Source organism: Tamandua tetradactyla, chromosome 6, assembly GCF_023851605.1.
Source record: "Tamandua tetradactyla isolate mTamTet1 chromosome 6, mTamTet1.pri, whole genome shotgun sequence".
Lineage (NCBI taxonomy): Eukaryota > Metazoa > Chordata > Mammalia > Pilosa > Myrmecophagidae > Tamandua > Tamandua tetradactyla.
Window position 1 is genome coordinate 4,013,965 of NC_135332.1, and position 17,639 is coordinate 4,031,603.

Below are 17,639 nucleotides of genomic sequence, written 5' to 3' on the forward strand. Positions count from 1 at the left end.
ACCAGATTTGGGTCACTGTCTATAACTTATTAAAGAATAAGCTACGTGAGAACAGAACTTGGTCTAACCTAATGTCCTAGTCTTCTAGTCCAGAATTTCATTAGAGCATGGTCATTTTTTTTGAAGACATGATTACTGTGAGTTGCCTTCCCCTCCTGGGTATTTGTTCATAAAAAATTAAAACTACGTCCCCACAAAGACTGATAAATTTATAGGATTTTATTCATAATGAAACAACTCAAATGTTTATCAGCTAATAAATAGCTTATTAAAATTAAGATACAGTCATACAATGCAATACTACTGAGCCATAAAAATGAGCAAAGTACTGATACATGCAACAATATGCTTGAGTTAAAGGAGCAAAACACAAAAGACAAAGTATTATATTATTTTATTTGTATGAAATTTTAGAGAGGCACCAAGTGTGGTATCAGAAAGCAATTGAGTGGTTGCTAGGGTCTGGGGCAAAAAGAATGGATTAATTGCAGGGGAGCATAAGGAACTTAATCAGACAATGGAAATGCTTTATTTCCTTTATTTGTGGTGGGGGTTACATAAGTGTACACTCTTATCAAAAGATGGATAAAAGAATTCATTAAATTGAATTCTTAAGTTAGTAACTTATTGTATGCAGTTTTAAAAGCTTTGCAGAATAGGCAATGGGTATACAAATATTTATTGTAAAATTCATTCAACTTTGCTAACTGTTTGAAATTTTTCATAATAAGAAATTGGTAATAAACATAAGGATAACCTCTTAAAAAATCAAAATGACATGTATTGTCTCTGTAAACTGTGCAACCATAAAAAAGATTACAATGAAAATTAGAAAGAAAAAGAACTGGTAATAAAGAAAAACAAATATAAAACATAACATGGGGCGGGCCATGGTGGCTCAGCAGGCAAGAATTCTTGCCTGCCATGCCAGAGGACCCGGGTTCGATTCCCGATGCCTGCCCATGTAAAAAAAAAAAAGAATAAAACATAACATGATCCCCAGAGTCTGCCCATACCAAAAAAAATAAATAAATAAAAAGATAATATAAGAATTCAAATAAGATCACATAATCCAGTTGTCACAAGAAATACAAATGATGTCAGTGTCCCATTAAGATTTTAAATGTCAGAATGAATAAAAAACAGTTCCAATGATATTTATAAGTGATAGTCAAAATATAAAATGAGAGAAAGCTTGCAAATGAAAGGATGAGAACTAAATGTTCAGAAAAGGTTAGCATAATTTGCGAAAATATCAAACAAAATAAAGTGAGGAAGATAATAATTGAGGCAAAAAGTTTTCCTAAATATTTTATATAGGTGTAATTCATGAAGTACATATCAGGATTATTGATCTTTCTTTTGCATGAAACAGCATGGCATCAAAAAATATAAAGCAACCCAAGAGAAATGAAAATGTGTCCATAACCAAACTTGCATGAAAATGTTCATTGAAGCAGCAGTATTCATAATAGCCCAAAAGTGGAAATAACCTAAATCTCCATTATATAAATAAAATGTGGTATATTCATATTATTCAGTAATAAAAAGGAATAATATACTGGTATATGCTACAATCTGAAAAGACTATGCTAAGTAAAAGAAGGAAGTCACAAAATACCATATATGATGTAATTTGACTTATGTGAAATATTTGGAATACACTAATCTATAGAGATAGAGGGTAGTCATTGCCTTGGATAGGGGACAGAGGGATAGGGAATGAATGAGATTATAATGATAGCTGTACAACTCTGAATATACTAAACCATTGAATAGTGTACTTTGAGTAAATTTTACAGTATTTGAATTGTATCTCAATAATTGTTTTTTAAAAATAAAAATATATAGTAAAAGTTGGAAATGAAAGGGAAAGTTAATGAATTTACATTTAAGGCAGATTTCATGCTTGTCAGAATGAACAGCTCGTTAATATAAAGGATACAGAAAATTTGAATAGTGCAGTTAATAAGCTTAATTCTTTAGAATCTTATATCCAAAACAAATACTATGTATTCTTTTCCAGTACTCATGGATTGTGTATAAAAGTTAGCGTGTATAGACATGTAGAAAGCTCCATATAGTGTATGTTCTTTTTCGTTTAAAATAAAACAGAATTTAGAAAGAAAGAAACAAGAATTTCTTTTCCATTTATAAATTTTTAAATAGTTTATAAATAACTTTTAGGTTAAAGGGAATCTAGGTTAAAGAAGAAATAAAAATTGAAAATATCACAAATAAGTGAATATTAGATATTAAAATGTATGAAGTGCAGTCAAAAATGGAATTCAGAATAGTATTCAGTATTCATTACTTTGAAGCCTTTTATTAGAAAATAAAAAGTTTTAATTCAAGGCTATAGAAAAAGAACAGATTAAAATAAAGGAAGTAATTACTAAAGATGACAGCAGAATTGAATAAAACAAAAAACAAAAGCAAATATACTTAATAAAGTCACAAATTATTTCAAAAGACCAAGAAAACAGAAAAATTTTTGACAGGCTTGATGGGAGTAAAAAAGAGTGGAAAGAAAATACAACATAGGGACATAAAAAACAGGAAATGAAATAGCCTCTGATAATAATGTTTTTATTATAAGAGAATACAATACAGAGCTTTACAGCAAGAACAATAAAAATCTGGGTAAGTGTAAGAAAACAAACTATCAAAATGAAAGAAGAATTTAAAAATATGATTAGCTCAATAATCATAGAAGCCAAAGATAGGTAAGAGTCATTAGACCCAGATGAATTTACAGGCAAGTCTTACCAAACTTTTAAATAAGAGTAATAATAAACATATATTGAGCACTTACTATGTTCTAGGCAGTTTTAAGTGCTTTACATACATGAACAAATTTAATCTTCCTAGTAATCTAATTGTTTAGTCAACAACTTCCACATAAACATTTTCAATGATGGCAGGCTTTCTACTTTACAACATAGCTATTCCTTTGTTGAATAATTTTAACCATCAGTTTTCTAATTTACATGGATGGAAATGTGCCTCTCTGTTGTTCCCAGACATTAGTCCTAGTTCTATATAGTCCTGTTAGAGTTATGTAAATTAATCTCCACTTTCATGTAACAATTCTTTGTATCCTGGAAACAAAGCTCCTGTCTGCTTTTTATCTTAGGATACTTACACAGTGCTGTCTAATATCAAGATGATACTATAAACTATTTAATATCTATATTTTGCCAGGCATTGGTTGACAGTTAATAGAGTCCTATATACACTATTTTCTCCTTTATTAAAAATTAGGGTTTGTCACTGTAGTCCTGTAGCCCTCTCAATTTCCTGTGTGATTTTTACAAAGGGTACTGTTTATAGTTTTATGTTCATGTCTTTATGTTCTTTTAGAAATATAAATCCCGTGGGCTTGGATTTTGATTTTTTATTATCTCATAACTTGAACCTCAGTGATGTCTTAACAGTGTTTATTCTAGCCTTTTTAGTTTAAATATAATTTTCCTTGACAGAGAAGATTAAAGCAAAATGAAGGTCGGGTAATTGTTCTGTGTGTGTTTTTTTTTTTGGAGGCAGGATGTTATTTAGTAATGAAAACAAAGACTTTGGAGACAGATATACTTGGATTTGAGCCCTGGCTCTGCCGTTTATTAGTCATAGAACCATGGTCAAGTCACTTAACTACTCTGAACATCACTTTTTCTGTCTGTGTTATAATAATATTATTATAGTTGCTGTTGTTTCTGCCTCATGGGGTTTTGTATGGATTAAGTAAGTGATTATATACAACAAGAACTTAGAACAGACTTTAGCTCATAGAAGGTGATTCATAAATGGAAGCTGATAACAAAATCACTGCTATTATCTTTTCCATGTGGTGAATCTGTCCTTTCCTTGTCCATCTTTTTATTTTCTCAAAAATTTCCCCAATAGTCATTCTTGCTCTGTTAAAACTATTTTTGTCTCTGGTCAGCTGGAACTCTATTCATCCTTAACAATATAATTAAGAGAATTTTCTACTCTTTATCTTTGATTATATCCTTCTCCTTCTCTCTTTGTATATTTCTTTTTTGGACACTAGTCTGTCCTCATCAGATAATTCCATATTTGTTTCTTTAGAAACTTCTATTTTTTTGTGATTAGATAAATTACTTTTTAAGTTTTTAACCTATTCCCTCAAGCTATATTCCCTTGTAGAGCTACTCACCATTGGCCTGTTGCTTCTTTTCTCAGAGCTTTTAGAAAATTCTGCTTGCCTAAATTCTGAAGTATATATTTTACTTTGACCAGCATTCCTCTTAGTGCTGTGGCCCAATGAAGGGTCAAACCAGAGATAACTAGAACCTAAAGTAGAGAAGGCAGCTTAGTAAGATAGAATCTGGTAGCAATCACTAATTGGAGGCCAGCTTAAACATGCAGTAAATATTAGGGTGGATCAGGAGTAGGTAATTATTGGACAACACAGTGTGGTGGTTTGAAGCTGTGTATATTCCAGAAAAAACATGTTCTTAAAACCAATCTATTCCTGGGTGTGAGTCCATTGCAAATAGGACCTTTGGTGAGGAATTTATAAGGTGTGGCCTACTTCAATTAGGATTCCCATTACTGGAGTCCTCTATAAGCAAAATGAAATTCAGACATAGGGAGAAAAAAGATACAGAGGGAGCAGTCAGAAGCCGAAATCAGTAGAATCCAGACCAGAAGAGGCTGCCATGCCTTGCCACGTGACAAGCTAAAGAACAAGGATCTCAAAACACAAGTCTTCAGAAAGAAAGCATTGCCTTATTGACACCTTGATTTGGGCTTTCTTTTAGCCTTAAAACTGTGAGGAAATGAATTCCCATTGTTCAGTATGACCCATTTCATGGTATTTGCTTGAGCAGCCCAGGAACGAAACACACAGGAATTGGATGGAATTGTTAATGCAAGGGAATCTAGGAACAGAAAGCAAGCAAAGTTCCAGGGATGTAAGTGATCAGCATCAAGAAAAATGTCTAGCACTGAAGATACCTCATGAAATTATGTTTTATTTTCAACAGATAATTATGGAGTGTGACAGAGTTAAGGCTCAGAGCAATATGCCCAAATAAACTGATAGTGTCATACCTGTTAGATAAAGAATGAGATTATTTTCTGTTAGTCAAAGAATGAGATTAGAATCCACAGTTTTCATTTGCAAACTCTGTTCTGGGCACAGTAGCTCTTTTGGAGATTCTCTTTTCTCATATGAAAAGTGAGGATAATAATACCTTAGGACTATAAGGAATAAAGCATAAATATTTGTATTGATTTATCTCTGTCTAGTACTTCATAAATGTTCAGAAGATTATAGCTGCTATTATTCTTAATTTTGACAAGCATAAATGTTATTTGGCAGTTACTTAATTTTAAAATATCATTATCCTTTTATCTGTTAAGGTCCATAGTATTCAACACTATACCCTGGACATAATTCTGAAAATTAAAAAATTTCAAAACAAAGTATACATTTCCTTGTCATAAAATTAATCAGGCTAGCTTTATTTTGCTGTGGACAAAGTCCTATCACCTTACTGTGATCAACTCATGTTTATTTGAAACTCCAGGTTTGAGCTCTGTTTGTTTATATTAATAAATAAATTTTGAATGGGTAAAAGCTTTCAAAATGCAAATCCATGGGGGAAAAAAAGAAAAGGAATCCTTAGAGATGAAAAAGTTGACAATCACTCAATTAATCATCTCTGGTATCTTTAAGTAGCATATGGTGGTTCCAAGAATCGGGCATCACATTTCATCCTTTAAGTTACCGTGCCTGATACTCTTCAATTCTTTGCCCTCCTCCAGACTTCCCTCTCCTGACTTCTTTTTTCAACTGTAAGAGCTCCCTTTAGTATTTTTTATGACACCTTGTTGACAGTCTCTTGTTGACAGATTCTTTCCGGATTTGTTTGTCTGTGAAAATTTTAATCTCTGCCTCAATTTTGAAGGACAGTTTGGCTAGGTACAGAATTCTTGGCTGGAAATGTTTCTTTTTCGGGATCTTAAATATATCATACCACTGCTTTCTTACCTCCGTGGTGCCAGTTGAGTAATCTGTACTCAGTCTTATATGGTTTCCTTGTATGTAGTAGATTGTTTTTCTCTTGCCGTTTTCAGGATTTTCTGCTTCTCTTCAACATTTGACAGACTGATTAGTATATGTCTTGGGGAAGACCTGTTTGGATTTATTCTATCTGGAGTTCATTGAGCTTCTTTGACTTGTATATTTATGTCCTTTATGAGGGTTGGGACTTTTCCCCCATTATATCCTCAACTAATCTTCCTAGCCCTTTACTCTTTTCTTCTCCTTCTGGCACACCGATGATTCTTATATTTGTGTGATTTGTTTAGTCTCTCATTTCCCTGAGATCTAATTCAAATTTTTTCATCTTTTTTTTGCCATTTGCTGTTTTGGGTGTTTGAAACCAGTTGTCCTGTCCTGTAGTTTGCTTACTCTTTCTTCTGCCTCTTCAAATCTGCTGTTGTGTCTCTATTATGTATTTTATTTGGTCTACAGCATCCTTAATCTCTGTGATTTACACTATTTTTCTGTTTATTCTTTCAAATTCCTGTTTATGCTCTTCTAGTGTCTTCTTGATCTCCTTTATGTCGCTAGCCATCCCATTTATTTTATTTAATGGAGTTTTATGAACAACTGTGATTAGTCATTCCAGTGTCTGTGTCTCTGGTGTTTTAACTTGATTGTTAGATTGGGCTATATCTGTCTCTATCATGATATGCTTAGTGACTTCCTGTTGTCTTTGCGGCATTTGAATATCTTGATTGGTTTACTTTAGAAGTTGATTTCCTTCAGTAGTCTAAAGCCTTGTGTTTGGGGAATGGATGTGGAGCAGAAGCAGAGCACAGGGTGGGACACAATAGTGCAGCATACTTTGTAGTGCAGGTTGAGGATGCTACTCTGGTGCCTGTGAGTGTGGGTGCCCAACAGTGGAGGGGGGGATGTGGCTGTTAAGGTCCACTCGAGTATCACGTTTAAACATTGCAAATGCTGGGAAGGTTAGAGAAAAATTTCTTCATTATCCATGCTTCCTCTGTGATCTTTCCCAGATAATACATCATGTTGTTTGTTTTTTAATTTAAAGAAATTGTTGGTTTACCAACAATCATACATAAAATACAGGATTCCATACACCACTCCACCACAGGCACCTCACATTGGTATGAAACATTTGTTATAATTGATAGCACTTTCTTATAATTGTATTTCTTTTTAACAGTTGTAACCTTTGTTATAATTGATAAAAGATTATTAAAATAGTACTATTAACCGTCGTCTGTAGTTTATATTAGGTGTATTTCCCCCCATGTCCCACCCTATTATTACTTGGTATTAGTGTCATACATTTGTTATAATCCATGAAAGAACATTTTTATACTTGTATTTTTTGCTCTAGCCCATTGTCTACAATTGGGTTCACTGTTATTCAGTCCTATGTTTTGGAACTTTTTATGTATAGGATTATATTATCTACAAATAGTGAAAGCTTTACTTCTCCTTTCCAATCTGGATGCATTTTCTTTTTCTTGCCTAACTGCTCTGATTAAAACTTCCAGTACAATGTTGAATAAAAGTGATGATGAAGGGTATCCTGGTCTTGTTCCAGATCTTAGAGGGAAAGCTTTCAGTATAATTCAGTGTGATGTTACTGGTGAGATTTTCATATATGTCTTTTATTATGATAAGGAAATTTCCTTCTGTTCCTACTTTTTAAAGAGTTTTCATTAAGAAAGTATTATGGATTTTGTCAAATACCTTTTCTGCATCAATGAAGATATATTACATGCTTTTCCCCCTTCTTTGTTTTGTTAAAGTGGTGTATTGCATTACCTTAATTGATTTTCTTATGTTGAACTGTCCTTGTATACTGGAGATAAAAGTCACTTGATCATGATGTGTAATTCTTTTAATGTGCCATTGGATTGGATTTGAAACTATCTTGTTGAGGATTTTTGCATTTATATTCCTTAGAGAAATTGATCTGTAATTTCTTTTCTTGTAGTATCTTCATCTCTGTTTGGTATTAGAGTGATGCTCCCCTCATAGAATGAGTAGGTAGTATCCCTTCATCTTCAGTTCTTTGGAAGAGTTTAGCAGGATTGGTATTAATTCTTGGAATGAATAATAGAAATCCCTTGTGAAGCCATTCTAGTCCTGGGCTTTTCTTTGCTAGAAGGTTTTTGATGACTGATTCAGTCTCTTTATTTGTGTTTGCTCTGTTGAAGTCTTCTGTTTTTTCTAGAGTCACTGTAGGTTGTTTGTGTGTTTCTAGGAATTTGTCCATTTCATCTAGGTTGTCTAATTTTCTTTGCATACAGTTGTTCAAAGTACTCTTTTTTAAAAAAGATTTTTTTGACAAATCTTCATACAGGCATAGTTTGTATATGCTGTACAATCAGTAGCTCACAATATCATCACATAGTAGTGCATTCATCACCATGATCATTTTTAGAACATTCACATCACTCCAGAAAAAGAACTCAGAAGAAAAAACTCACACATCCATACCCCTTACTCCTCCCTGTCATTGAGCGCTAGTATTTCAATCTCTTCAATTTATTTTATCCCTTATCCCCCCTATTATTTATTTATTTTTATATCCATTTTCTTTTTTTTTACTCATCTGTCATACCCTGGACAAAAGGAACATCAGACACAAGGTTTTCACAATCACACATTGTAAAAGCTATATCTTTATACAGTTGTATCCAAGAATCAAGGCTAATGGAACACAGCTCAGCAGTTTCAGATACTTCTCTCCAACTACTCCAATACACCATAAACTAAAAAGGGATATCTATATAATGCATAAGAATAACCTCCAGGATAATCTTTCGATTCTGTTTGAAATCTCTCAGCCACTAAAACTTTATTTTGTCTCATTTTTCTCTTCCCCCTTTTGGTCAAGAAGGCTTTCTCATCCCATGATGCTGGGTTGTGGCTCATCCTGGGAGTTCTTTCCCATTTTGCCAGGGAGATTTACAGCTCTGAGAGTTATATGCCATGTAGTGGGGGAGAGCAGTGAGTTCACCTGCCGAGTTGTCCTAGAGAGAGGGAGAGGCCACATCTGAGCAATAAAACAGGTTCTCTGGGGGTGACTCTTAGGCATAATTATAAATAGGCTTAGCCTATCCTTTGCAGGAATAAGTTTCATAGGGCCAAACCCCAAGATCAAGGGCTCAGCCTATTGATTTGGTTATCTCCACTGCTTGTGAGAATATCAGGGATTCTCCAAATGGGGAAGATGAATATTTCCTCCTTTCTCCCCAGTCCCACAAGGGGATTTTGGAAATACTTCTTTATTCACTGTTCAAATTACTCTGGAATATATTGGGGCATCACACCAACTTGGACAAAGATCTCACATCCTATTCAAGATTCCGTGTATAATGGTGCTCACCTAAACTGACCATACAAGTTGAATTAGGTAATGCACTACCCAAAATATAAATTTTGCACCAAATAAATATCTGTCCATTTGAATCTCACACAGAAGTTGATGTTTTAAAATATGGATGATATCCTTTATTCTGATCTACCTTAATCTTATACAGATCAGTTTCATTCATATCTTTACTTGAAGTCTGATCCCTTTTTCAACTTTTTAAACAGTTCCTGTATGGGATAGTGCTGACTTTCATAGCTTCAGTTTTCTAACTCTGAGTCTCAGGTGTCAGATAAATACCTATAGCTTCTGGGAATGACCAGGTTATATACAAACAGCTGACTATCTCAGAATTTAGAAATAAAAGTTACACCTCCTGATTATGTGTAACTTCTATAAGAGCTTACAATCTAAGACCTTTTACAATAGGCCCCAACCTGATAACCCATGCTCTCAATTCAGTTCACCAAGTTATTAGTTATTCATATGAGTGAGATATGATAATATTTGTCTTTTTTTTTCTGACATTTCATTCAACCTATAGCCTTTAAGGTTCATTCACCTGGTTGCATGCTTCACAACTTCATTTCTTCTGGCCACTGTTCAGTAGTCCGTTGTATGCATACACCACAGTTCTCCCTTCCCTCCCCAGTCATTGTACTCTTAGGCCACCTTCATTGTGAATCACAAACACTGCCACCATAAACACCAGTGTGCATATGTCCATCCATGTCCCCACACTCAGTTTCCCAAGGTATATACTGAGCAATGGGGTTTCAGGATCATATGGCAACCCCACCTCTAGCCTCCTGTGGAATCACCACACTGCCTTCCAAGGGGCTGCACCTCTCAGTTTCCCTACCGACAGTAAATATATACATCTCTTTCTCTGCATTTTCTCTAGCATTTCTTTCTGTCTGTTCATTTTTAAAGTTTTATTCATACATCATACAATCTGATGTAACTTTATAAACATGCCTTCAGCACCATATCTATATGAAGACATTTCCTTTTCTTCCACAAAGAATCCATACCTCTCTCCCATGTCCCCTACCTGTTGACATTTAGTTTTGGCATAATGCCTTTGTTACATTCAGTGGCAGCATATTACAATGTTACTGTATTACATGTACTACAGTGTTGCATATTACAATGTACAATGTTGACTGCAGACCCTAGCTTGCATTGGTTGTACTTTTTCTTGAATTCTCTCCATTTTCAACTCCTTGCAGTGTTGACATTCATTTGTTCACCCTCATGCAAAAGCGTTTTTATATTTGTACATTTAATCACCATCATTGTCCACTCTAGGCATTCCTAAGTTATACCATCTCAGTCTCTATACTCTATCTTTCCTTCTGGTTTCATATGTGCTCCCAGCCCTTCTCTCTCAGTCATACTCACATTCAGCTTCATTCAGTGTACCTATATTTTTGTACTACAATCAGGTAGTATTGTGCTATTCACTTCTGAATTTTTACAGTCCATCCTGTTGCACAACCTCTATTGCTTCAGCATGATATACCCAGTCTCTATCCTGTGTCTACCCCTTGATAACCTGTATTCTGACGTTCAAGTCTCAAAGTTCACTCATTAATGTTAGTTCACATCAATGAGACCATACAGTATTTTTCTTTTTGTTTCTGACTAATTTCACTTAGCATAGTATCCTGAAGGTTCATCCATATTGTTACATGCTTCATGACTTTATTCTGTCTTACAGCTATGTACTATTCCATTGTATGTATATACTACAGCTTGTTTAGCCATTCATCCATTGATTAGGCTGTTTCCATCTCTCCACAATCATAAATAATACTGGTATAAACATCGGTGTGCAAATGTCACCAGAGCCACCAGAGCTGCCAGAAGCAACAGAACCCACAAAACCAGAGACCCCCCCAGGGGGAGCTTCATGAGAAAAGAAGCCAGGAGAGAAAGCTAGCACACATCACTATGTGCCCTCCCAGTTGAGAAAACCCGAACTTCATTGGCCTTTTTTGAGTGAAGGTAACCTTTTGTTTCCTTAATTTGGACATTTTCACAGTATTACAACAGTCAACTGACAACTTAATAAATTACCCTTTTTAAAACCTGTTCTATTTCTGGTATGTTGCTTTCTGGCAGCTTACAAACTAGAATACTCTTTTTTTTTTTTCTTGTCAACCTAGCTAAGGGTCCATCAATTTTATTGATTTTCTCAAAGAACCAACTTCTGATTTTGTTGATTTTCTTGATTGCTTTCATAGTCTGTTTTCATTTATTTCTGCTCTAAAATTTGTATTTCTTTCCTTTTATTTGCTTTGCTGTTCTTTCTCTAGTTCTTCCAACTGAGCAGTTAATTCCTTGATTTTTGCTCACTTTTATTTTTTAATATAGGCTTTTAAATCAATAAATTTACCCCTCAGCACTGCATTTGCTGCATCCTATAAATATTTTTGGATGAGGGGCAGGAAAGAAAGCTACTATACACTTTTTTTTTAAAAACTCTATACTCTTTGGTACTGTTTGAATGATTTTTTACAATGTTCATTTAACACTTTATCAATAAAAAAGAGTCTTTGATACTGAAATTACAAAAATACTGATACTACTACTATTATTACAGCAAGACATTCAGTCTGTTCTTTATACCCACACTCAAAGAATCAAGATTCATATAAATGATTAACAAAATTTTAAATAACCCAATTCTCTCTTAGATGAAAAGTTTACTCTCCAATTCTATCTTTATAGTAAAAACAAACAAAATGTTTTGTTTGTTCTAGACAGATGTATTCCAATCCATGTCATTTCCATGGATAATGGAATTCAAGTGCAGGTATTGCTGCGTAAATTCTAAAAAGCCTGTAAGAGCATCTCCCAGTTTAGTCGTCTTAACCAGTAAAAATTTTAAGATCACAAGAAATTTTCTACCACACACGCTAAGATTTCAATGAACGTCATTATTCCAATAGAATTAGAAATCGTATCAAATAAACACAAGGGAGAAGTACCTTGCTTCTAAAAAAAATATTAGAAAAGGTAACTCAGTTTTATTTTCGTCACTTTTTCTTCATGATCCAGATATTTTCAAATGCAAAGAAAATTAACTTTCCACGATATGTCAGGGACTGGCTGGCCCTGAAAAAATTTTTCAATTGCAAGTGACTTATACATATGGTAATATCAAATGGAGATCCAGTTATCAAAATGAAAGCACTCAACATATTAAAAGTTCACAATTATTTGTAGAGAGAACATTAAAAAGTCAGTTTACTAACCAACTCTTGTGATTTTAAAGAACTCTCGTAGAGGTTTGAAGAAAATAGATGTATTCGTTAACTTGTAAAGAGATTAAAGAGTTTGAAACAAGTATTGAAAAGAAATTTATGCCTTTACTAGGATGGTGTTAGGTTTTAAATACACTTCTGATCATCAGATTATTGGTTTTTTTAATAAGAAATGATGCTACAGAATTGCAATACTAGTCCAGTAGTCTTGTCTTTACTTTCTTTTTAAAGCAAGAAACAGGATGCAGGTAATCAGAACGCACTAGCAGGCATCAATTAATCCAAAATACTAGCTTCTTAGTTCTAAAAGAACTTGCAGAGAAAACCATGGAGAGGGTGGAGGGGATGTAAGCAATTCCTAATAACTAGAATCCCTTGAGTGTGTATATCAAATCTCATGACACTACTTTTAGAATTTATCTGTTACTTGGCCACTGTTTTTCCTCAAATACTACAGTTTTTCTTTGACTTTTTCTTCAAAGTATAAAAAGTATGAAATATATTCTTTTTCTAAATCGATGCAAATGTACTAAGAAATGATGAATATGCAACTATGTGATGATATTAAGAATTACTGATTGTGTATGTAGAATGGAATGATATCTAAATGTTTTGTTTGTTAATTTTTTTAATTAATAAAAAAGTTTTTAAAAAAGTATGAAATATAAACAAGTTCTTGCACTGCACACTTAGATGTGTACATTTCAAGCATTATAGAGCCATCTACATACCGATAAATCTCATCAAATCTTAGATAATTCAATAACATACAAAATATCAGGGCACAGAAAGCTAAAACCCACTTCTTTTTGTTACACATAAGAGTGAAATATTCAGTCTCAATAAAAACACTCATTTTAGCTTTCCTTTATATTCAGATGTTGATAACACTTGTTAAAATATTCCTGTATAATTATGTTTGGTTTTATTATTGTCAAGTCAGGCTTAAAACTTCAAAGCAGTCATCAAGACAAAATAGGCAGTCAGAAAGATGAACTCTTCCTCACCTCCCTGGGCCCTACTAGAAGTCAGTTTTACTGCATGACTCCAAACACGGGTTTTGACAACAAATGCTAGGTCCAATTTCTTCATAATCCTTTTTGATGTGACATACTTTGTAGAACTCAGGTGTAGAGGCCAGCATTCATCCCCCAAACCAGACTGCATATTGCTGCATGTCGTATGTAATCACTTGTACGTCAATAGGCTTTGGCTTCAGTCTCCCACCCCTTAATTCCTCACTTAATTTCAGCCTGACATCTATGGTCCTTTTCAAATCTCTTTGCAAGCAACATCCCAAGTCCCTGAGCATGGTTGAACCTCCAGAGAGGACAATGTTCTTGTAGAGAGGACATCTGACATCAGTAAAAACAATTCTGAATTACCTCATCTACAACTTCTGAGATAGGTTGTGTGAAGTCTGGATTAGCAAACTCTGAGTGAAAAAATATTTCAGGTCCCAAGAATCTCTCATAACCGACATCAATGGAAAATTCTTTCTTTGAGACAGTACTGATTCCTGTATACTCTTTAACCCACTTTGACCCGTGTGTCATACTTGTTAAATTCTTTTACTAGATCTGGGCATACATAACTATAGTGCTCCTTTACTGCCTTAGCTGTTTCCAAGGATTGGTCTGGGGGAATTCCTACTTCTCAGTCTCTCAGCAATTGCTGAATAAAATATATCTTGTCCTGCGATTGGAATATGCTTAATACAGCTGCCAATCACATACCCTTCAGCTGCAGAAATGATATGAGTGACACCGTCTCCACTGTCTATTACCATACCAGTCACCGTCCGTTCTCCTACTTGTCTGTAGTTCCAGGATACAGCTAAAGCAAGAACAGCCTGCACAGCAATGTACAAGCCTGGAACATTGAAGGACTCAAACATTATTTCAGCAGTATGTTCCCTGTTTTCTGGAGTATTCAGGGAAGGTTCAGTCAAAAGAAAATAATGGTCTTCGGGTTCTGCCCTTAAGTATTTAAAGATCCCTTACTCCATAAACCTTTCCATCAAGTCCCAATCTTCAGCTATTCCATGGCAGATTGCCACTTTGTTGCATATGTAGGCTTTTCTATTGCTTCATCACCAAAGAAGAAGTCTAGGTCGTTGACACCTTTCATCACCCTCCTCTGAGCTTGATCACCTACTTTTGCTGACTCCTTAATAGCAATACAGGAAGTCATGATAAACTGTGTTTCTGTATTTCCAGCATATCCTAGTTTTATATACCCAGTGCCACAGTGCACCACACAGGCCAGCAGCTGTCCCACCATCTTCCTCCTTGCTTACTGCTGCCACTGCCAATGTCTGCACCGTGCCGGTTCTGTCCAGGGATTGGTGGCACAAGATGGGGGCTATCTGACCATTAACAGCTGGGCTGCCCTCTCCGTCTGGGGTGGGGGTGGGGGGGTGGGACTGCATTCTATAAATTTTGATATGTTTTGTTTTTGTTTTCATTTGCTCAATGTATTTTCTGATTTCTCTTATAAATTTCTTCCTTGATCCACTGGTTGTTTTAAGAATGTGTTGTTTAAGCTCCATATATTTGCATAATTCTGGCCCTCTTCCTAATACTGATTTCCAACTTCATTCCATTATGATCTGAGAAAGTGTTTTGTATGATTTCAGTGTTTTTAAATTTATTGAGACTTGCTTTGTGACCCAGCATATGGTCTATCCTTGAGAATGGTCCATGAGCACTTGAGAAAAAGGTGTGTCCTGCTGTTGTGGTGTGTAATGTTCTGTAAAAGTCTCTGAAGTCTAGCTCATTTATTGTATTATTCAAATTCTCTGTTTTTTTATTGATCCTCTGTCTAGGTGTTCTGTCCATTGATGAGAATGGTGAATTGAAGTATCCAACTATTATGGTAGATGTATCTATTTCTCTTTTCAGTGTGTTCAGTTTTTGCCTCATGAATTTTGGAGCACTCTGGCTCAGTGCATAAATATTTATGATTCTTATGTCTCTTGTTGAATTGTTCCTTTTATTAATATATAGTGTCCTTCTCTGTCTCTTTTAATTGTTTTACATTTGAAGTCTAATTTGTTTGATATTAGTATAGCTACTCCTGCTCTTTTCTGATTGTTGTTTGCATGAAATATCTTTTCCCAACCTTTTACTTTCAACCTATGTTTATCTTTAGGTCTAAGATGCATCTCTTGTAGACGACATATAGATGGGTCCTGTTTTTCATCCATTCTGCCAGTCTGTCTTTTGATTGGGAGTTTAATCCATTAACATTTAGTGTTATTACTGTACGGGCAGTACTTTCTTCTACCACTTTGCTTTTAGGATTTTATACATCATATCTTATTTTTCTTCTTTTTACTTTTATCGATAGTCTTCATTTCTACACCCTTCTCTACACTGTTCCTATATGTCTCTAGTGCTCCCTTTCATATTTCTTGCGGAGCCAGTCTCCTGGTCACAAATTTTCTCATTGATTTTTTCTGTCTGAAAGTGTTTTAATTTTCCCCTCATTTTTGAAGAACAATGTTCTAGTTTGCTAGCTAGAATGCAGTATACCAAGAACGGAATGGCTTTTTTAAGGGGAATTTAATAAGTTGCTAGTTTACAGTTCTAAGGCCAGAAAATGTCTCTATTAAAACAAGTCTATAGAAACGTCTAATCTAAAGCATCCAGGGAAAGATACCTTGGTTCAAGAAGGCCAATGACGTTCATGGTCTCTCTCTCTAGTGACAAGGCACATGGCAAACACAGACAGGGTTTCTCTCTCAGCTGGAGGGGCACGTTGTGAACACAGCATCATCTGCTAGCTCTCTCTCCTGGCTTCCTGTTTCATGAAGCTCCCCAGGAGGCATTTTCCTTCTTTCCTCCTAAGATCACTGGCTGGTGGCCTCTGCTTCTCGTGGCTGTGTCATTCTCTGCTGTCTCAGAATCTCTCTCATTCTCCAAAATGTTTCCAAACATTCCTATTAACTCGATTAAATCACATCTCCAGGAAGATGATCTAATTACAGTTTCAAACATGCAGTACTGAATAGGGATCAGAAGAAACGGTTGCCTTTACAAAATGGGATTTGGATTAAAACATGGCTTTTCTAGGGTACATACATCCTTTCAAACCAGCACAGACAATTTTGCTGGATATGGAATTCTTGGTTGGCAGTTTTTCTTTTTTAGTATCTTAAATATATCATCTCACTGTCTTGTTGCCTCCATGGTTTCTTTTAAGAAATCTACACAAAGTCTTATTGGGCTTCCCTTGTGTGTGATGGATTGCATCTCTCTTGCTGCTTTGTTCTTTCTTTCTCTCTAACATTGACATTGTGATTAGTATCTTGGAGTACATCTGTTTGAATCTATTCTGTTTGATGTATGATGCACTTCTTGGATCTGTAATTTTTAGTCTGCGTCAGTTTTCCCTGAGGGGGAGACCCAGCAGTTCAACAGACTTTTCTGTGAAGCCTCTAGACTCTGTGCTTTTCCTATCCTACCCAGTATGTGGCGCTTGTCTGCCTGCCGGGTCCCATGAGCATAAGTGATGTGGTACCGTTTACTTCAGCAGACTCTCACTGCTGGGGCCGTTGTTGAGATAGAGGAGAGGTTGTAGACTGGCTTTAATCACTTCAATTTTCCAGATCCTGGGGTCTGAATTCGTTGAGGGAGGGATTCCACCTGAGCTGGGCCCCACCATTCTCCTTGGGAAGGCACAGTCACCAGACAAACTCTCACATGAGCTCAGTTCTGCCCATGCCTAGGGCAATTGAAGCCTGAGATGCCCTGCAGCTGTATCCAAAGAGAAGTCAAGTGTAGAAACACACCCAAAAAAAGGAAAGGAAAAAAAAATCCTTTTCAGAGCTGAATCCCCTTTCCTTAGATTTACCAATCAAGAGCTTAAGTTGGTACATTGCTTTGTGTATCTCCAGGTCCTATGTGCCCCCCTCCTTTCTTTCAGGGCCCAGACATTTTCAGGTATTTTGTGCTACCAATAGTTTTTTTTT

At 35.3% G+C, this 17,639-nt stretch overlaps 1 protein-coding gene and 1 pseudogene across 13 annotated transcripts in view; one reads left to right on the forward strand and one right to left on the reverse strand.

Annotated features, from left to right (window-relative positions):
- Positions 1-17,639, forward strand: part of TANC2 (tetratricopeptide repeat, ankyrin repeat and coiled-coil containing 2) — a 642,298-nt gene that overhangs the window by 234,944 nt on the left and 389,715 nt on the right. The window lies entirely within an intron of this gene.
- On the reverse strand, positions 13,686-14,947 carry LOC143685585 (actin-related protein 3 pseudogene; annotated as a pseudogene).